We start from the raw sequence: 22589 nt of genomic DNA on the forward strand, positions 1-22589 counted from the left end.
CTGCCTGGGATACAGTCCCAACTCCACACTTGCTGGCTATGTGGTCTCAGTCAGATCACTTATGCCCTCTATGCCTGGTTCACTATCCTCAAATTGGGGATAATAATATCCCCTAACTGATAGCATTGTCATAAGGACTAAAATATTTATGAAGCGCTTAAAACTGTGCCTGGCATCTTCCAAGTAAAATCAATTTCTTCTAATCTCAGCTTAGCAAAGTAAGACATTTGCCCTGAGGACCCAGATGACTGCTTGGACACTCATTGGTTGCCGTGTATCTGATGATCCATGGGCTGCAGGTGCAACTCACAAACTTCAGTAAGAATTTCCCAGCATCAATGCCCAGACTCGCCTCAGGAATCCTGCCACCAGGGGTCAGAGAGTTCCCTTGTGTTTATTTTGTTGAGCAATTTCACAGCTTCCTATCCAAAGACACAGAGAAACTGCCACTTGGGACTCATAGCCTCTTTCTATCCTGGGATAATAAGTACATGTTATATTTCAAGGAGTTATATTCCTTTCTATTTTTATTTATTGTAAATAATAGCAGCTGCCACTTAGTGAGCACCTACTAGATGTAAGATACTGGACTAAGCGTTTTCAACTATTTTTGTACCCCTAACAAAATGTACATCATTGTCTCCATTTCATAGGCAAGAAAACCTGAGACTCTGAGTGGTTCATCAGTTTATCCAAAGACACACAGCAAGTGGTAAAACTGGCATTCACCTGGTTCCCAGGTGCTGTCTGTGAACTTCCAAAACCTATGCTCCTGACAAACAAGACAGTGCTTCTCTCTAGAGCCAAATCATGCAATATTTACTTATTCTGTCTTGTTTTTTTTTTAGTACTCTATATTTATATCCTCTCAGGACCAAATTGTGCAATAATTATTTATCCTATCTTGCTTTGTTTTTTAACACTCTGTATTGTTTCAAAAGGACCTGAGACCCACTTATACAAATACATAAACCAAACAAAAATTTTCCAAGAGGTTGAAAAACAGAAAATAGAAAGTAGAGATGAGGCCAGGTTGAAAGTTAACATATGAACCACATGTTACAAGGGCGCGTAAAATGACTACCAATGGACCATGGATTCACCTTTTCATCTGCATTAAAGAGTTTAACTTCTTATCTTCTATTGTAGGAGAATCACGCAATGTTAAAATTATGCAGGACTTCAGTCTGATGCATATTTAAACATATTAGTTATTGTTAAAATCAGTTGTACCCAACTATTTGACCAAGCACCATTAATTAGCCAGTAGACTTGAGTTATAATCCCAGTTTGGTCACTAACTGGATGGGTGATTTTAGGCAAGTTACTGAACCTAAGGCTTAGGGTTTTTTGAGATCATGAGATGAGATACCACATTATAAGATGTACTGTCTGACAAATCACACAAGTGCCCAATAATTGTTAGCTATTGCCATTATAATATTCTTGTAATCTTTTATTCTTTTCTTCTTTCCTCTCTTCCTTTTTCCTCTCTCTCATTCCTACCTTCTTCCTTTCCCTTCCATTTACTCCACTCTCTTTTTTCTTTTTTTTTCTTTGAGATGGAGTTTCACTCTTATCACCCAGGCTGGAGTACAATGGTGGGATCTCAGCTCACTGCAATCTCTGCCTCCCAGGTTCCAGCGATTCTCCTACCTGAGCCTCCTGAGTAGCTGGGATTACAGGCATGCACCACGACGCCCAGCTAATTTTTGTCTTTTAGTAGAGATGGGGTTTCACCATGTTGGCCAGGCTGATATCAAACTCCTGACCTCAGGTGATTCACCCACCTCGGCCTCTCAAAGTGGTGGGATTAGCAGATATGAGCCACCGTGCCCAGCCCACTCCACTTTCTTTCCTTGCTTGCTGGTCACGTAGGAGATAGATTTCAATTCTGTCCGGGTCAAGAGATTTCTAGATAATTTAGGGATCAACTCCACTGCCAAGTACTAGCTAAGAAAAAGTCAGGAATGCAAAATAAGTAATTATGACTTCTGTTTATAAGGAATTCATATTCTCAAAGAAGCATCAACAAATATATTTTTTTAAGTCCTAAAAGATAGAGAAAGGATAAAACAGCTTACAGAGAGCTTAAAATGATGTGGTAACATAATTTTGACATGATCTGGTTAATGTAGGGCTAGAAGTCTGCTCAGTGTTTCAGGAGTGTGAAGATGAGAGGGACACAGCATAAAATAATTAAAAACTATAATAGTAACACACAGTAGGGGTCATGAGAACTCAATGAAGTCAACAGAGAACAAAAAAGAAGGTTTTTGCTGATAGCTTCATTAAAGAGAAAGGAGTGAAGGAAATTTGAGATAGGGAGAGGGCAACGCAGGACCTGGGAGCAGCAGACATGCTGCTCTAGTACACCCAGCTCCCTGGGCTCCACGTCAATCACATGTACTGCTCTAAGAATATAAATCAAATAGTGTACCTGGCAAATTCCTCAAATCAAAGAAGGCAAGGAATAAGGACACACACACAAAAAAATACATCAGCTTCTAAGGAACACCTTCCTAGCTGGAAGTTCCAACTTTGGGCTTCTGCAATGAAAAGATGATCCATATTGAAAAATAAGATAACATAAAACTCATGATGGGAATTTTCCATGTCAAAATTTAGGTTCTTGGCTGCTTTTTTTTTTTTTTTTTCTTTTTTGAGATGGAGTCTCACTTTGTTGCCCAGGGTGAAGTGCAATGACATGATCTCAGCTCACTGCAAACTCTGCCTCCCGGTTTCAAGTGATTCCCCTGCCTCAGCCTCCCAAGTAGCTGGGATTACAGGCGCATGCCACCATGCCTCGCTAATTTTTGTATTTTTAGTAGAGATGGGGTTTCACCATGTTGCCCAGGCTGATCTCGAACTCCTGACCTCAGGTGATCCACTCACCTCAGCCTCACAACGTCTTGGGATTACAGGCATGAGCCACCATGCCTGGCCGTATGTGGCTTTTATGAAGAAGCCTCTTTAACCTAAATCTCATGAGACTATGAGTTTGGGAGAGAATACTAGTATCTTCTTGCTCCAGGAAATATGAATGAATTCACAGGAGAGAACATCGTGAAGTACAAGAAGAGCATAGGTTTTTGGAACCAGAGAGACCTAGCTTGCTTTTCCCCTGTGGAACCTTGATCATGTTCCCTGACCCTCTGTGTGTCAGTTTTCTCAAGGTTAACATTATAATTAAGCTCAGTAGAGATAATAAGAAACATTAAAACTTTTCGTTTTTTTTCCCAGATTTACTCAAAACAAAGGGAGAACATAAATCCATTACTGTATTTATTTTAAAGTAATGATAACCATAAAAGATAAGTTTGTCTTGGAAATACAAATTCTGGGAATTATAAAATCATATCCTAAGATGTTATTGTGTATTTTCATTTTCACTTCTCTTAGATCTTCTCTTCTCTTAGAATTCAATTAAATTGGTAAACTATTTCTAAGAGCATGATAGTGTATATAATTATGAGTCATGCTAAAAGTCTTTTGATGGCTTTTTTAATTGTTTTAACATAGTAAAATCAATGTGTATGTGCCACCCTAGGCAATAATTCTGTCAGATCTCATTAATAAAACAGGGTTGAGCTTGGTTTCTGCTTAGAAGAGAGCCTTGATAGGAGACACAAGGCATGTCCAGAACTTATCCTGGTGGCTCCACCACTGTGGATTTGGTTCCACTCTTCCTCAGATTGTGAGACCTTGAGAAAGATTATTTTGGTATGATAGCACTGGTGGCATTTTGTCTGTTGTAATGCCCAACTCTAAAATCAACTCAATCAAATGTATTACTCCCTATGAATGCCATAATACAGTGGATATAAATGAACAAAGATGTTTTCAAAAGCTTATTCTAGAACAAACAAACAGGTCTGAGTAGATGCACCTTCTCAAATCTTACATTACAGTTATTGCCCAGGGCAACCAGATTGCTGCCTTTGGATAGCCTCTAATTGACTATAGCCAATAGATTCCCCTCCCTTGTAAATTTCTGGTTAAACTCACACACATCATTCTGAACACTATAAGGCTGCTGGCAACCAGTCTTCAGATGATTGAAGGAACTTTTTTGTTTGGTATTATAGTGAGCAGGGTGGTTTAGGGGTCTTACCAACCTGTGTGAATAAACATGCTGGGCATGAAAGTCACTGGACTTCTCAAATTTCTCAAGTGCATACTATATCTATCACTGTATTAGTATGTTTTCATACTACTATAAAGAACTGCCCAAGACTGGGTAATTTATAAGGGAAAGAACTTTAATAGACTCACAGTTCAGCATGGCTGGAGAGGCCTCAAGAAACTTGCAATCATGGTGGAAGGCAAAGTGGAAGTAAGGCACCTTCTTCACAAGGTGGCAGGAAGGAGAAGTGCCAAGTGAAGGGGAAAGAGCCACCTATATAACCGTCAGATTTCATGAGAAATTCACTCACTATCAGGAGAACAGCATGAGGGAAACCACCCCCATGATCCAATTACCTCCACCTGGTCTCTCCCTTAACACATGGGGATTATAATTCAAGATGAGATTTGGATGGGGACACAAAGCCTAACCATATCAATCACATAGGGTTAAGTAATAAATGAAAAATGTCCAAAGAGCAGCTAGCCCACAGTAGATAATAAATAGTATCATTAGTTTTATGATATGTTCTTAAGAAGAGAATCGGAGGTGATACTTAGAGCCCTGCTCAAGATGACAGACTTCTGACTCAGTAAGTTTCACTGCTTCTTTCTTCTCCCCTCTCCCCAGTACATTACCTGTGTTTCTTTTGCTAATGTGACAATCATGGAGAACACAGAGGTCCTCTTTCCTTCTCAACTCCATTTCAACACTGAAATGTAGGGCAAAATCTCCTTTTAGGCCAGATTCTTCCACTGACGGTGTTTATGCGTGAAGTTTAGGCCAAATTGGAGCCATACTTGCACTAACCACAGCTAATCCTGTGACTTACATACCTTTATTTCTCACTCCCTCCAGTCTTACCTTTCCAGATAGTCTGTATTTTCCCTGTCCTTGATTTTCTATTATTTCACATTTTCTGTCTTATGATATGTGAACTTGTGAGGTGCCTCAAATCCTTTGTGAATACATATGCATGCACATAAACTATATAATCAACTATGTTTTATTATCTTGACAGCTTAACTCTAGGACCTTGTGTTTCAGGACACACAGTGCTCAACTTTCTTTTCTGATCTAGTATCTATCCTGAGCCTAGGCTTTTTGGTACAGTTATCTGCCTGCCTTTCTATATTAGTCAATCTCCTCTATTACATAGACCCTGTATTCTTTAATTATCACTTAATAGATTTAATATGGACTTAATATGACTTTGTCAAATCAACTTGTCCATTTTTAGTTAAAGGGACTTGGAGGAAGCACCAACACTATCACATGGTGCAGCCTGGAACTCATGTCTGGGCAGAAGCGTCAGCAGGTGAATATAGTCCCTGGTTCTCTCGGCATCCTATTAGAGGCATCCTAGGGCTAGAGTGCAGCTGGATGAAATATGGTGCTAGACTTCAGCAGGGAGCCTCCAGCAGAGCTTACTGTCCTCTTTGTATAAACAGAGCATGAGCATGGCCTTTGTGCAATTCATGGACAGCTTTGGGATCAAAGTCTGAACTTGGGTATAACCTGGTCAGGAAAGAGCTGGGAAAGGTGGCTACCTGACACTTGGGGATCTCGGGAGTTCCAGTCTTCAGATGATTTGTGGCCCATGAGAATTGAGTTTGTGGCTAATCTCTCCTGCTAAGAGGTAGCATCCCTGGTTACAGCTAACTACTTTCTGTAGTTAGCTCTGGAAAGAGCACTCTGGAAAGAGCTCTTGAGGTCATCTGACAATCTGTTTATTTCTCTTATCCATCTCTCCATCCACTCAACCCACTCAACCAAAGGTTGTGTCTATTCTGAAGACAGAAACTGGAGATGAAAAAAACAAAGAAGACGCTATCCTGGCCTCCAAGGAGTGCATTTAGCCTTGAAGAGAGAAGCATATATGCAGATAAATAAGGGGACTGAAGTGTTACAGGTGCTAGGATAGAGGTGTGTTCAGGGTGCAACGGATGCATAGTCTTCATTGTGCCGGAAGTCAGAAAAGCCTTCACGTGGCTCTTGGAAGATGAGGGAGTAACTACAGGTTGGGCTGGAAGAGAGATGTGGGAGACAGAATAACATGCCAGTGGGCAGAGAGTCTTTAAGTAATAAATAAAGTCCAAGAATGTGACCAACTTGAAAGACAATTAAAATGTTTCTGGGATCATCATTTGTAGGACTATGTACCAGCTCCACTGAAGATTGAGCACACGTATTGAAAGAACATTAACTACTGTCTGAATGAAGTCTCAAATAATACTTTTGGTTTTTATCATAAATTATCTTTAAAACAATTGTTTGAATATTATATAGCTTGTTTTGTTGTTGTTCTTTCAAACTGAAGAAATCAAGAAATCTGTTGAAATTTCTTTATGTCACACAGCTTTAATACGTTGGAAGCAAAATTTTACTCCAGTTCTGACTTTACACTAATGATTTTTCCCCTGTGACTTTGTGTTTGTCTGGGAAATGCACTGATTTTTAACACTTGTTTACAACCCACTTTATTTCAGTTACCATAATAAGTACATTATCACTGCACATTACCCAACAATCACAATCTGTATATCTTGAATATGGTAACAGCAAATCATATTGAATTATTCTCTTATAAAATAGTGTATTTAGAAAGTATGTCAATTTAATGCATGATATTTGAAAAAAAGGCCAAATTCAGTGGTGATAAATTATTACACAGGTATTTCTAAGTGTTTTATACATATCATCCACAATGAATGATCAAAGCAAAACAATGATATAGGCATTATCATTCCTATGTTGCAGATGGAGAAACTAAGGGTTAATAGGTTTGATAACATATTCAAAGACATACAAACAATAAGTTGCAGAGGCAGGATTCAAATTGAGGTTCTTTTATATCCTAAACCCCATGCTCTTACATATTACACTATAAGAATGAGAGCAGAGTAAAATGGTTTTATTCTTGTTCTTTTATTAGTTTTATATTTACAAAGCCCTGAGGTATTCTCCTAAATTCCTGCTCTTATCGCAATAAAATAAGATGAAAAGCTTTTTAACCCATTGCTCCTTCTAAGGCCGTAATATTGTATAGTAGGGAAGGTGGGGCACAGAAAAAGTAAAATAAAAAATGTTCTTAGGAACTTTCCAAGAATATATGGCAAAATCCAAGTTAACTCTTATTATTAGTGAGAAAATAGCAGAAAAACTATATGAAAGTAACTAAATAAGTGAATAATGATAAAAAAGAAATATAGCATAACAAAGCATGCCCTTCTTAATCAAAGATAACTCGACATCATCCAATACAGTAGACATACTGGAAGGTACATGGCTAGAATCATCAAATTTATTGCTCAAAGAGATTCCCAAATGGATACAGGCAAACATTTCCTTAACAAAGTCAATGTGCTGTATTCATTTCTGGACCAAATTTCACTCTCTGTGGGAAATCAATTTCTTCCCTCAAACTCCAAAACACTGTTTGATAAACTGTCTATGCTTTCAGTAAAAAACTGACATCTTAAGTTTTAATACACCAAGCAAAATAGATGAATTTTCAAAGGGACCCAATCAGGAATTTTTCCAGATTGAATATTTCATAACTTGATACCATTCCTCACTGTTGAGAAAGATTAGCAGAGGTGAAGACTAGAACTCAAGCATTAAGGATATTCTTTTGTCTTGAATCCATGCAAGCTACATGACTCTGAGGGCCACTATGTTTATCTCTGCAAAAAAGTATACTGAAAGAGGTCATCATGACTTTTTCTTTGTAATTAGTTATCCTATTTTGTTTATCCTTGTATTCTGTTACTTGGATCACATGAAGAAGAAAAAGAGGTATGTTTTTTATTTTTGCCTGTATTTTATTTTATATACATTAAACTTATTAATTTTCAGCTTAAACATAACTCATTTGGAAAGTGCTCTGAATCAGTACTCTATTAATTTACATTACTTTATATGTCACAAGGTTTCCCTAAAGAGAAAAGCAGGAGAGGTAAGGTATATTACCTCAGTAAACAATTATGGCAGCCATTCAAAGTCAAAGGATGCATATAATAACCCATGTTTGCAACTTTAAGTTAAATGATAGTATAGACTAAGAAAAATGTATGCGTTTATTATCTGTGTATAGCTGTGTTTGGGTTATGTAATGATGCTTGAAGTTTTTAAACACCACGTGTAATCATCTCTTCAAAATCAAGCATAATAATCCCTTTGGCATTTCAAATGGAAAAGAATTTATACAGTTCCAAAAGAGAATCAAATGAGTATAGAATAAGAGTATAATAATCAAAGCAAAACATTAAAAAACAAAATTATATTATCTGACTTGTGTACAAAAAAATTTTTTTTTAAATAGAGATAGTGTCTCGCTATTTTGCCTAGGCTCATCTCAAACTCTTGATCTCAAGTGATCTTCCAGCTTCAGCCTCCCGAAGTGCTGGGATTACAGGTCTGAACCACTGTGCCTAGCCAAATTCATTTTTTTAAGTATTCACTTGGTATATTACATAGTCCTGAAGTTTACTTGAGTTGTTTTATTTTGGGTTCCTCTTCTCTCTCAACAGGAGTAATAATGCCTTTGGGGAAGTTTAGCTAAGAGCCATCATTATTATGAGCCATCAGATCATTTCATTATAATCAGACAAGCTATAATCAGCTTGGAGACAATATTCATATATTTATATAAGACTAATGACCACACTGCAGATAACAAATCTAACAGGAAAAAAATTTAGCAAGTTTATGAACCATTTGTATTGTGAAATTTATTTTCAAAGAATTTATAACAACAGTTTGATCCTTACTTAGCACATACATTTTACCAATAATGAAGAATTTTATAAATCTTGCATCCTGTACCAAACTACCTTGGAGGATCAGCATATATCTCTATGTGCTAAAACTCAATTAAATAAAAAACTCAAATATATCCACTAGCATCAGCTTATTTAATGCTACATTTTCTCCAGAAAAAAGACACTACCCAGCTTTGGACTTTAAGCCACAGGATGTGTAACTTTTACATATTAAGAGCTATTGAAAGCTTCATATAAGTTGAAAATGATAAAACAGTCAAAATACAAATAACTTTATAATCTTAGGTCACTTCAAAAAGATTGTTTTTTCTTTCATTGCCCTATATTACTTGTGAAAATGCTAACACTTCTGAATAAATATGGAAGGAAAATGCATTGCACCATTTAGTGATCAATTGTCTTATATTTGATGGGTTCATTATTTCAATAATATATTCATTTTTTATTTTTATTTTGAAAATACACACTGACCTGCATATTTCAATTCCTAGGGAAAGTGAGACTGTCCTAACAGAGAAGCCGTACTTTTTTTCTTTTTTTATTATTATTACACTTTAAGTTTTAGGGTACATGTGCACATTGTGCAGGTTAGTTACATATGTATACATGTGCCATGCTGGTGCACTGCACCCACTAACTCGTCATCTAGCATTAGGTATATCTTCCAGTGCTATCCCTCCCGCCTCCCCCAACCCCACAACAGTCCCCAGAGTGTGATGTTCCCCTTCCTGTGTCCATGTGTTCTCATTGTTCAATTCCCACCTATGAGTGAGAATATGCAGTGTTTGGTTTTTTGTTCTTGCGATAGTTTACTGAGAATGATGATTTCCCATTTCATCCATGTCCCTACAAAGGACATAAACTCATCATTTTTTATGGCTGCATAGTATTCCATGGTGTATATGTGCCACATTTTCTTAATCCAGTCTATCATTGTTAGACATTTGGGTTGGTTCCAAGTCTTTGCTGTTGTGAATAATGCCGCAATAAACATACGTGTGCATGTGTCTTTATAGCAGCATGATTTATAGTCCTTTGGGTATATACCCAGTAATGGGATGGCTGGGTCAAATGGTATTTCTAGTTCTAGATCCCTGAGGAATCGCCACACTGACTTCCACAAGGGTTGAACTAGTCTACAGTCCCACCAACAGTGTAAAAGTGTTCCTATTGCTCCACATCCTCTCCAGCACCTGTTGTTTCCTGACTTTTTAATGATTGCCATTCTAACTGGTGTGAGATGGTATCTCAGTGTGGTTTTGATTTGCATTTCTCTGATGGCCAGTGATGATGAGCATTTTTTCATGTGTTCTTTGGCTGCATAAATGTCTTCTTTTGAGAAGTGTCTGTTCATGTCCTTCGCCCACTTTTTGATGGGGTTGTTTGTTTTTTTCTTGTAAATTTGTTTGAGTTCATTGTAGATTCTGGATATTAGCCCTTTGTCAGATGAGTAGGTTGCGAAAATTTTCTCCCATTCTGTAGGTTGCCTGTTCACTCTGATGGTAGTTTCTTTTGCTGTGCAGAAGCTCTTTAGTTTAATTAGATCCCATTTGTCAATTTTGGCTTTTGTTGCCATTGCTTTTGGTGTTTTAGACACGAAGTCCTTGCCCATGCCTATGTCCTGAATGGTAATGCCTAGGTTTTCTTCTAGGGTTTTTATGCTTTTAGGTCTAACGTTTAAGTCTTCAATCCATCTTGAATTGATTTTTGTATAAGGTGTAAGGAAGGGATCCAATTTCAGCTTTCTCCATATGGCTAGCCAGTTTTCCCAGCACCACTTATTAAATAGGGAATCCTTTCCCCATTGCTTGTTTTTCTCAGGTTTGTCAAAGATCAGATCGTTGTAGATATGCGGCATTATTTCTGAGGGCTCTGTTCTGTTCCATTGATCTATATCTCTGTTTTGGTAGCAGTACCATGCTGTTTTGGTTACTGTAGCCTTGTAGTATAGTTTGAAGTCAGGTAGTGTGATGCCTCCAGCTTTGTTCTTTTGGCTTAGGATTGACTTGGCGATGCGGGCTCTTTTTTGGTATTTCAAAATAATAAGAGCTATCTATGACAAACCCACAGCCAATATCATACTGAATGGGCAAAAACTGGAAGCATTCCCTCTGAAAACTGGCACAAGACAGGGATGCCCTCTCTCACCACTCCTATTCAAAATAGTGTTGGAAGTTCTGGCCAGGGCAATTAGGCAGGAGAAGGAAATAAACGGTATTCAATCAGGAAAAGAGGAAGTCAAATTGTCCCTGTTTGCAGACGACATGATTGTATATCTAGAAAACCGCATTGTCTCAGCCCAAAATCTCCTTAAGCTGATAAGCAACTTCAGCAAAGTCTCAGGATACAAAATCAATGTACAAAAATCACAAGCATTCTTATACACCAACAACAGACAAACAGAGAGCCAAATCATGAGTAAACTCCCATTCACAATTGCTTCAAAGAGAATAAAATACCTAGGAATCTGACTTACAAGGGATGTGAAGGACCTCTTCAAGGAGAACTACAAACCACTGCTCAAGGAAATAAAAGAGGATACAAACAAATGGAAGAACATTCCATGCTCATGGGTTGGAAGAATCAATATCGTGAAAATGGCCATACTGCCCAAGGTAATTTACAGATTCAATGCCATCCCCATCAAGCTACCAATGCCTTTCTTCACAGAAATGGAAAAAACTACTTTAAAGAAGCCGTACTTTTAAAGGCATTTTCTTCCTTCACTCGTTCATTTGCTTACTCAGTCATTACTCTGAATAAGACAGTCACAATCTCTACTTTCCTAGCTTTCACTGCTAGAAGAAAAAGAGGAAAACAAAAGTATACAATCAGATAAATGCAGTTGCCAGATGTGTTAAAAGCACTTTGAAGGAAACGAACATGAGACAAAGACAGAGAATTAGCATGTGTGTGAGGGAGTGAAGCTATAGGGGCCTACTCTAGGTAGTACAGTTCTGGAAGGCTTCTTTGACGAGGGGACACTTGTGCTGAAGCCTGAGGGCATGAAGAAGCTGGTCAGGTTGAGGGCAGGAATAGAGAGCATTTCAGGCTGAGGGAACAGCTTGGGCAAAGTCCCTAAGGTGCAAAGGAGTTTGGTGTGAGGATCTGAAGGACTGGGGTTAGTAAGCAAGGAGTGAGAGGTGTGAGATGAGAATGGAGAGATGCACGGAATCAGATTCATGGAGACTGGAGGCTGTGATCAGGATTTGGAAGAAAATAAGAACTTGAAAAGTTAAGTATAGATGATCGGGTTTGAAGAGCACCCCCAAATAAAGCCATCCTCATCTACTGAGACTATCAAAAGCTGAAAAGGCCAGCAGAGATTAGGCCAAGCTCAGGCTCTCTGCATCCCTGCCGTACCAGGTAGTTTTTCCCAAATTTCATCAAGGAATCCCAGAGGAGGCCCATCTACTCTGGTTGGTTGGCTGCAACAGCCACATTTTTACAATTAAGCCTGCATATATTTATTCCATTAAGATCTCTGAGCTAAGTTTTCCAGAACTACAACTTTCATGGACTCCTCTTTTACGATGAGGTAAGGAATAAACACACACACACACACACACACACATACACGTATGCCTTAAAATGCAAATAAACTCATGTTATTTTATAAATTATTCACATCAGTAGCTCATCTAATTCCCAGCCAAATGGATTTATCTTAGCAGTTTGTTTAGGAGTGGGTAGGAAGAAAGGGGAATGCAAATCTGGAGACCTCTCTAACTTCATACAAGGTATCACAAACTGAAGCTCTATGTAGTAGATGAATGGCAACGTCCCTGGAATGAAGCTGTGTTACAAAACGTCCACCCGTGGAATGGCACAATGTTCTAAAATATACAAACTTATTTGACCAGTCCTAACAGAAAATAGGAAGTGATGTATGAATTGTTTTTTTTCTTTAAAGTTTCAAAAATACAGTTTTTAACTTTTCACAAGACGTGAATCAGCTAAAATAATTTCCAAAAAAAGAGAAAAATGTGTGGACGAAATCACTCTCTATGGCCATCTAATTAAAAATCTGCTAAACATCTTACCAAATGAACATATGATTTCAATTTTAGCAAAGCAAATAGAAGTCACTTAAAAGGGCCATGAGATAAACAAGTTTTCAAGTGTGACACTAATGTCTTATGTCCATTACCAATAGGGCTTATGGCTGATGGCATTTGCTTGTAAACAAATTGCTTTACAGTGATGGATTTAACTATCAAAGGTCAACCAGTACCAGCTCTTTTCAGATTATAAGGCCAAAGAAAACACCACTAGAAGAAATGTCTCCTTGCAAATGTATCATTACTTCTTCAAAGAGAATAATTTTTAAAAAACTTTTGACTATGTCCCTGGAAACAGCATGAGACGTGGAGTCAGACAACTTGTGTTTGTTCCCAGTCCTGCTGCTTACAAGCATGGAACTTAGCCTTGACCCTAGCTCCTCATAAGAAAGATAAGACTACAATAACCTGTCTTTTAGGATGTTAGGAGGATAAAATAAAATCATAAAAGTGCCTAACATGTAGCCTGGCACACAGAAGGCCTTCCCGGAGGCAGTTTTGATCCTTGCGACCAAAAGCATTGGAGGATACGCCACTAGAGCAATTGGATAGTCTGTTCCCACAGAAGGGACTACACACAGGCTGCGCAAGGGTAGAACCACTTCCATTGAAGAACTAGTGAACTGACTACAAATTTTACTGTTTGATGGACACTGGTGGCTGTGACCCCTCATTCCTCAAAACAAACAATATAAATAATAACAGCCAACATTTATTGAGGGCTTACTGTATGACAGGTACCATATTAAGGGTTCCCATATATCATTTAATTTAAGCCTTTCATCTTATAGGAACTATTATGAAACAAGGACTGATTACTAGTCTTTCATGCATTCTTAAACTGGGCATTATGAAGAGGTAGCAATGCCATTTTTTGGAGAAGCTAATAACTTCTGAAAAGATGTATCTTCTGTGTCACCCACTCCTTGGTGTCAAGTACCTTAATCAAAGGATAGTCACAGCAAATGCAGACTTGGCCAGGAGTAAAGGCGGGACAACTTGGAGAATGTGGGTGTACAGAAAGTCTAGGCAGGCTTGAGGGTGGAGGAGGAAAAAGAAGAGAAGCAGGACAGGGGAGCACTGCTTCTCCTCTGCCATTTTGGTTCCAGCACTGGGGTTCTACAAATATCAATTTGTACAGTCCTAGACCCTGGGCCACGAGGCATATACACTGCAGGGACTGTTGAAAAAGCAAGAAGAAAAAGATGCGGGAGGGTGACCTCTGCAGCAAGAAAGCAAGATTCTTGCTCTTAGGAATCTCAACTTATTCTCCCTGAAGAGAATGCTTTCTATGACTTCATCAAGCCGGAATGGGAAAGCAAGACAGGTTAACATTGTTACTGGCACAACTAGGAGGACCAGCGCGGGGGACCATGAGGTACAGGGGTCAGAGAGAGACAGCAGTGCCCTTGGAGGGTGCATGTAGCTTTTGTTAAATTTCTGTCCTCTTCATTTTCTGCTACAATAATCATGTGTTCCCCTGTCAACTTTCTCAATCTCTTCTCTACTGGTGTCTTCCTTTCTGCCTGTAAATATGTTCAAATCTCTTACTTAAAAAAATAACTTGACTTAGCCACTTTTTTATTCTCAGGGTTTATTATGCTTTTTTCTCCCCCCACGGTCAAAGGAGGAGTCTAAGGTCATCACTTTAGCACTGAGTGCAAACAAATGCTCTTCTTTTTTTCTTCCTACACATCCTACTTCTCAGAACCCTATTTTTTTTCCAGTTACTGTTTCACTATCACTCCAACTGTCCTCTTCAGTAGGTTTATCAGTCACATTTCTCCCCGCCAAATTCAATAGCTCTTTTCTGCTATCATCATAGTTGTTATTATTACCTACAACAAAAAGAAGCTACTAAATAGCACTAAATTAGTATATGTATACAGTGGAGAATTGTAATGCATTTTGCCCATCCTTACAGGAAAATCTGATAAAACGTGAATGTGTGCAAACAATTTTAACACAGGGATTCAAATAATAAGGGACTGGGAGGATAAAGAAAAGGGCAGTCAGTCTTTGCCCTAAAAAACCCTAGGTTTATGGCATAGAGAGATCTGCTTCTCAAAGTCCATACAGGGACCCAGTGAAAGGAAAATTATGTGGCTATGGGAGTAGGCTGTCCAAACAGACGGCCTGTCCTTTCCCTTTTGATGAGTGTGACAAATTGTAGTTCTATTTTTCCTTCCATTTTCCCATTATCTCTTTTATTCTATTTTCCTCTCTTCCTTTCATGTCCTCACATCTGGATTTGGACATCAAAGCAATCTCTGAAATTTAATAGATAAAGGAAAAAGAGTGGGGAGGGAGAGAACCAGAGGAAGAGAGAGAGAGCCAGAAGAGGAGAGAAAGGCTTCTTCCAAGGCAAAGGAGCTTTTCTGAACAGCTCCATTGCTGGCAGAGGCACCATGGATCCCACTGTAACTGTTCCCAATTCCTCCTCTTCCCCTGCATATTCCATGTTATCATGTCCTCCCACTGTGGCTGCCATAAACATCATTTCTATATGATTCTTCCCCATTCCTAGTCAACTTGCATTCTATGTTGATCTCACCGCTCCCAGGGTCATCTTTTCAAAACGATTTGAATCTTATAGTGACTTGACACACCTGTAGTGATTCTTGAGTTTGAATACAATCTTGAAAGTTATTTGAATCTGCTGGGGATGAGTTCTGAGAGGAATGGGAAACCCAAACAACAGCAGCTTTATTTATTTATTTAGCCCAACCGAAAAAACCTGGAAAAGGAAATCTAGATCTAATACATTGACTCCATGGTCACTCATCACACTCTTAATGTCTTCAGCACATTTTTTTCTAAGTATTCCTTATATCGTTTATTTCTCTGGTTAGATAGTTCCTGTATATATTATATATAAAGTTAAAATAGGAATTGCAGCAAGCAGAAATGATCTACTTTTAAAGTATATGTTTCATACAGTGCTTGCAATAAGCTGCTCAATAAATGCATATTGCATAAATAAAACCTACTAGGAATAGGGATATGAAAATACTCTAAGTTGGCCAGTCTTTTCTTTCATTCTCTAAAACCATGCATTGTATATTTTTGGTTTTGCACTTTTTTCTGTATTAATTCTTCTTATAAACAGTACTGTAAATGTTTTTTGAGTCTAGTAAAAGTGTAGTACTGAATATTTGCTAGGTGATCCAAAAATTATCCAGTAAAAGAAATTTAGAAATGTCTTCTCCAAAAATCATGGTTCAGTACCATGGAAAAACACTGGAGAATACTGTAGCTTCCAAAATATTATTAATTTTTTCCAAAGCCATTTTGACAATTAAATCATGGAAAGGTTCAACAAGCTTAATACTCCACTCAACATTAGACACATATGGTAGGACGAATTTCTGAACAGCCCCATGATAGGCTCAAGTTGTGTTCCATTTGATCTGTTTATAATCATAATCTAGAGAGTCAACTTGATATGACTTCTTTAGGGGATTTGAAGAAACGGAAATATAAGGAGATTTTGCCCAGGACAGAGAGCAACTTAATTTAGAATTTAGCCTTCCTGACATGCTCTAAGTGGTGATGTTTTCAATATCAAACAAAGTCTTAGGAAATAAATCTTTCATAGAAACACCATTATTGATTTATTGAAGCATAGAAGGATGAAATATAATAAGTCATTGCAAGAGTAGAAAGGTCAGCAACAAAGAATCCAAATATTCCTATTAGAAAAGTTAAATGGACTTAATTAATTTTAAGCAAGAAGATAGCAACATGAGAAAATGACCATGAAATGTACCACTTTTAGGAAAGAATACCATCAATGTCAAACACCGTAACTATCATACCCAGTGTATTTCATTACAAGAAGATCTTAATTGCACTTATCAGAGGGCCAGTTACACAATTATAATTAAAGTAACAATAAGGTTTTCATTGCAAGATTCTAAGAATCCCCTTTATTACTCTCTTTTTCAAAGGCTCCCTTCAAGTGTTGTATTATAACTTCATGAAATGGAGAGAGAATATGGGCATAACAAAATATTTTGAGAAATAAAGTAAGACAAGTCACTGGAATAATAAGCTTCACAAAGCCCTCTAAGAATTGATGCCAGTTACCACAATTATTTGCAGTCTTAAGTGATATACTAATAATCGGGCCTGGAAATTTGTGGAAGTTGGGCATCCATGCTGGCAACTGTGAACTTTAAGCTGGCAATTAGATTCAGGGAAGAAGTCTTCTTGCCAAGGCCAGAGCCTTTAAGGAACCTTCTTGGGTTCAGGGATCTGAGGCTCAGCTAAGGGCTCAGGTCCTGTCCAAGGTAACAGGCCACTTTCATTAGGCTGTAGGCTGAACTTGTGAGGTTCCTTCTCTGACGTTTATGCCTCCATGAGATTGAAGAAGAAAGTGGCTTAGTGTGGTTGGTCTCTGTCGCCTGAGATGTCATCAGTCTCCCAGTTTCCTCTCTGGGCCTCCCAGTCAATGCAGGGCCTGTCCTCCTCAGCCTCAAGGGTTGAGGGTGGCTGGACAAGACAGGAGCTCTGGAGTGCTGAAGCACATCAACAGAAGCTCCTACTAGCAATTTTTCAGAGGGTGCATAGGAACAGGGGAAGGACAAGCAGCCAGTTTCTTCTTTCCCTGACCCCTATCCCCGGGACCAGATGACTGCCTGGCAAGCAGCCACCCATACAAACTATCTAGGCCTGCTCATAAGCATTCCAGTCTGAACCCAGTCCTCAACTGGCACCTGCCAGCAGAAATATATGACCTAAATATTTCTTTTGGAGTCCTCTGCTGCTCCCTTTACCACTGTAAAAACAATTATGAGAGGATAATTTTCATCTGCTTACTTGTAACATCATTCCAGATTTCTTGTGGAAATTTGGATTATTTTGACACCTGTAGGCCAGTTAACAAGAAAACAAGTAGGTTCATGTGCCCTAGGGGTACGATGGAGCAAAACCCACTTCTCTGGAATGGCAAAGACAGAGCGCCACTTATTGGTGGGTGGTCAGAACTGGTCTTTCCAGTCTTGTCATGGAATTTATGAACACTGATGGGAAGAACCAGCAGTTTGTTAAGCCAAGGAGAATGGTTATCAAATGGACGGGAGCAAACAATAAGCTTAATACTTAAAAATTAATATGCAATAATTATTTTAGTCAAATTTTTAGTCACATTTCAAACAACAGTTATAATTCTTCAGCAGGATTTATTTAATGGGTTCAAATTTGGAGAAAGCTGCTGTTAGACTCAGTGCCAGAAATCAATGCTTATCTTGTAAATAGCTGAATTATCTCCCAGTTTGGGAACAATCAATAAAAGCCTGGCTTGAAATCAGGTTGAAATAGGCACTCTGATTAACAAAATAAAGGACATAATTCAGACAAGCATAATAAGAGTCCTCTGTTTAAAGTACAAGAGTGTGCTGGTCACAATGACAGTTCCTAATCTCTCCCACTGAAAAGTGACTTCCATGGAATAAAGTCAGCTTAGATGGATTTTCCATTTAAATGGTCAAGGATTAAAAAGAGTTGGTTGGACAAGCGTAACTCATTCATATAACATTCCACTTAAAATACACACACACATCATGATATCCTTATGAAAATAAGCTGTCTTCTTAGTTGCTGGAATTTGAAAGCAAAAGCTGACACTAAACCATTTTGATTAATCTATGACATAGTTGGAGGACTATGCTACACTTCATTCCCCTGAATTTCTGAGCTTCTGTGACTATTGTATCACATTATGCAATGTGCAGTGCTGGATCCCCTTAGAGGTTACTTATACAAAAACATACATTTCATTTGAAACCTGACCAGGCTCATTCTTGTTCTAGATAGATTCATTATGACAACCTTTAATTGGGCAAACTGCCAAAAAGCAGCCAGTTTAACAGGCTCTTTTAAAATGCAGCACACAGACTAATATGCTTATTTGACTTACTTGTTGAGAATGATTTATTGAATAATACATGCTAGAGTACAAAAACCTTTCAAAAGGTAGTTCTCAGAGAGTTTAAAAGTCCACAGAACTGGCCAGCATAAAAGAAAGAAACTTGAGGAGTTTTTTTAAAAAAAACATATCTTGCCAAACACAGTTCTATAATAGAGTGGAAGACATGTATAATTGTGGGAGCTGAAGGAGTTAATTTCCTAGTAAAAATTAGTTGCTATCAGGCTTTTACTCTATACAGTTGCAGGGAGCTCCATGGATGAGGAATAAGGAGGGCATACATATTTCAAACTACGACATATCTGTAACTTTTAAGTTTTATTTATTTATTTAATTTTACCAAATTGGGGGTGGAAAAGGGCGTTAAATCTTGCCCTCTGGAATATATAGAAAGGCTTCTTAGGTTTGTAGGAACTGGCCTGATATAAGAATTTGTATTTGCTTGCTAGTTGTCTTGAGAAAAATCTTATACAGACACCACATAGCCTTCTATAGAACCAGCTTAGATCAACTGGGAAGTCTGCTGCTTTGTGAATGACAATGGTAAAATTTATCTAATACTTAAGGTTTTTTAATTAATGAAATTAACTCAAACAAATTTGCAGTGTGACTATCCACAGCCATTTTGAGAGCAAATTTTCTTTACGATCTCAATTAGAACAATGTTCTCATGCATCCCCTCACTCCCCAGCTCCCACCTCAGTTGGAAGCAGTACACAACTCAGCCTGGCAACTGTGGAGTGGAACTAATTCCTTCCTCTTAACGCCTGTCTCCAATTAGCTGGTGGGAAATATAAATGATTTACTTAGGATACAGCTTTTCCCATTTACTCAAGCCTATTACCATTCTCATCCAAGCATTGCTCAGCCACTAATTGTCTTGGGAACCTGTACAGCGATAAAGAGCACAAAGGTGCTAACAGTGTGACCTAAGCAAGCTATTTAACCTTTCCAAGCCTCAGTTTCCTCACTAGTTGAATGGAGATCCTTTCTGCTTCACACTCTTGTAGCGAATGAAAAACGATGCCAACAGCTCTTAATGCTGCCTGGCCCATAACAGTGTTCAGCAAATTAATCATCATCATCAAATACATAGGAAAATAGATAAGCAGATAATTACAAAACAATAAAGTAAAGAAACCATAAAGAATATGTACAAAATATAGTGAAAGCACCAAGGAGGGGTGACCCATGAATCTTCCCTTTCTAATATCCCCGGCAGTTTGCTGCTGCCAGAATCCATTCAAGTAGCTTTGTTAGTAAAGAACTCACTACCTAATGGCACAGCTCTAATTATTGCACTATTTTCCCTCAAAAATATATCTTAAAATCCTCTAAGAGTTGTCTTCCAGTGATTTTCATCTATTTGCATCCTTTCTCATCTAGTAAAAGTAAATTCATCTTCTAGAGTACACCTATTTGAAGACAATTATGTTCCCAGATAGCGTCTCATCAAAGGTCACTTGCATAGTTCATGTCTTCATTTGCCACTGAGGAAGCACAAGGGATAAGCCAGACAGGAAAGACCCCATAGAATTCAAAATCCCAGGAACTTCTCAATTCTACTACTGACTGAATGCCAATGCCAACTAATTCCTAAAGACTGCCGGTGTGTAGGGTTGAGTGGGACTCTGAAGGATGTTCTGGAACCATATGAAAAAGTAACACAATCAACTCCAGATTTTACATGAATGTATGTGTTGGGGGGAAAAGGAGTTGTGCTGGTGGTGGGTGTACCAACTACTTATCATCTGTGTTAAACAGCCTCTCAGCTTTCCTAGAGTTTCTCTTTTTTTGTGCCTCAAGGAGCAGGCATGATATTTTGTTTATCTTCCGTCCCTCTGTACCTAGCTCTAAGGATGAATGAATAAATGGCTTTATCACATATTTTTCACACTCTACAGTACCCATCAAAACCTCATGTTCTTAAATTTCAGTAACATAAGCAATAGATATCACAAAAATGTATAAATGGCATTTAAATAAATTTTTTGAAACATGGGATATATACATTGCATAATTATACACGACATATTTTTATTTCCTTCTTAGTGACAAGATAAAATATGTCTCTGAATTAGCAAATGAGGTCCAAGTGAACTGTAAGAATAACTTTCATTTTCCTTCCTTCCCTACCTGCTTTTTTTCTGCCATCCTTCCTTCTTATTACATATTTATTGTATAATTTTAAATTACAAACTTACTATTTTATCCTTGTTACAGGGAAGAAAGTCCAAATATATATTAAAAAGAAGCCAATAAATTCCAGCTTTTCTTGTGTACCCAAATAAATAATCTGGCTTCCTTTTTTATGTTTCTCTACGATCATATAAATGTATACACATATTTAAATTTTTTTCTTTCTTTTTATTCCAAAACAGGGACCACATTATACATATTACTGTGCAATCTTATCAAGATCTTAACTATATTTGGGTATTTAAGCCCTTTAGATCTTTAAATAAATCATTTAAAGACTGAATAGTCCCAATGTGAACCTATGGACAGGTCAGGTTTACACCTTTGAAATTCATTTAAAATCTGATGCAGTTTTTCAGAGTAACAATACCTTAAATAGGAGTTATTTAGCTTCAGGGCTCCAGGAACAATGATAAACATCGTGTTTTCACCATCGTCTATAAGGACTGTACTCCATGGAGAGTAGTTACTAGAAAGAAGATAATGACAAGGGCTTCCCTGTGTGCCTAGAACTCTGCATCAACAGAGAGAAGTTAATTAGGCCCATGACTGAGGGGCTGCATCACTCCAAATGTGAGTTACTTACTGGGAACACCACATGACAGTTGCTGATGAAAATGCAGCATGGTGACCCAGAAACAATTTTGCTCTCAAGAGATGACCACTTCCACTAGTGCTATCTTTCCACTGAAGTATTCCAGAGTTAGACATGGGATTTAGAGTTGAAAGTCTTGGGTCTGGGTCCTGGTTCCACCATTTACCAGTTATGGGGTACTGGACAAACCCATCCTTATCGTCAATAATATATATGTTCATGTTTGTGTGTGTTTGTGCATGTGTGTGTGTGTGTGTTGTACAGTGATAAGAAGGCACTGCTGGCACAATATGATAATAATAATTTCCCAGCATGACCAATGACCAAGAAGATCAAGTGACTGGATGCAAAGATCTCATTAAACATGTTAGACAACTTTTATTTTAAATCAGAACCAATCACAAAATATACTGCAATAATTTTTTTAAGCAGTTCTGTCAAAGGGACTGAAATGCAAAGTCTACTTTTATGGTGGGGCATTACATACCCATTCTACAGTCGGCAAAATGAAGTCTCAGGCAGGTGACATGACTAGGATGTATTTGGGTAGGGACTAGGCAACAAAGCTTCAAATTCCTGATCAAGGACATTGCCAGCATTTGCTCACATGATATCATCCTACTTCAAATGTCAAGAGACGCAGAGGAGACCAAAAAAAGCAAACCTCAAGCAAGTTTATAGGAAGGTTATAGAAACATGCTTCAAGTTTTGTGCTTTTTTAAAAATAAGAACTCAATAGTAGTTGTTTCCTTACTAGCTGTTTCACAGAGCAAGAAGATCTCTTCCTCTCATACCTTACAATCTAAGGAAAAACCAGCCTATGGTCCACAACATCATTAGCCATTCTGTCTTGTTTACAATTCCAGGAATATTTTCTCCTTGGAAGCAGAGGCCA

At 38.1% G+C, this 22589-nt stretch overlaps 1 protein-coding gene across 3 annotated transcripts in view; it reads right to left on the reverse strand.

Annotated features, from left to right (window-relative positions):
- ADAMTSL1 (ADAMTS like 1) overlaps nucleotides 1–22589 on the reverse strand; it is a 1017570-nt gene that overhangs the window by 710316 nt on the left and 284665 nt on the right. The window lies entirely within an intron of this gene.

This window comes from Pan troglodytes, chromosome 11, assembly GCF_028858775.2.
Source record: "Pan troglodytes isolate AG18354 chromosome 11, NHGRI_mPanTro3-v2.0_pri, whole genome shotgun sequence".
Lineage (NCBI taxonomy): Eukaryota > Metazoa > Chordata > Mammalia > Primates > Hominidae > Pan > Pan troglodytes.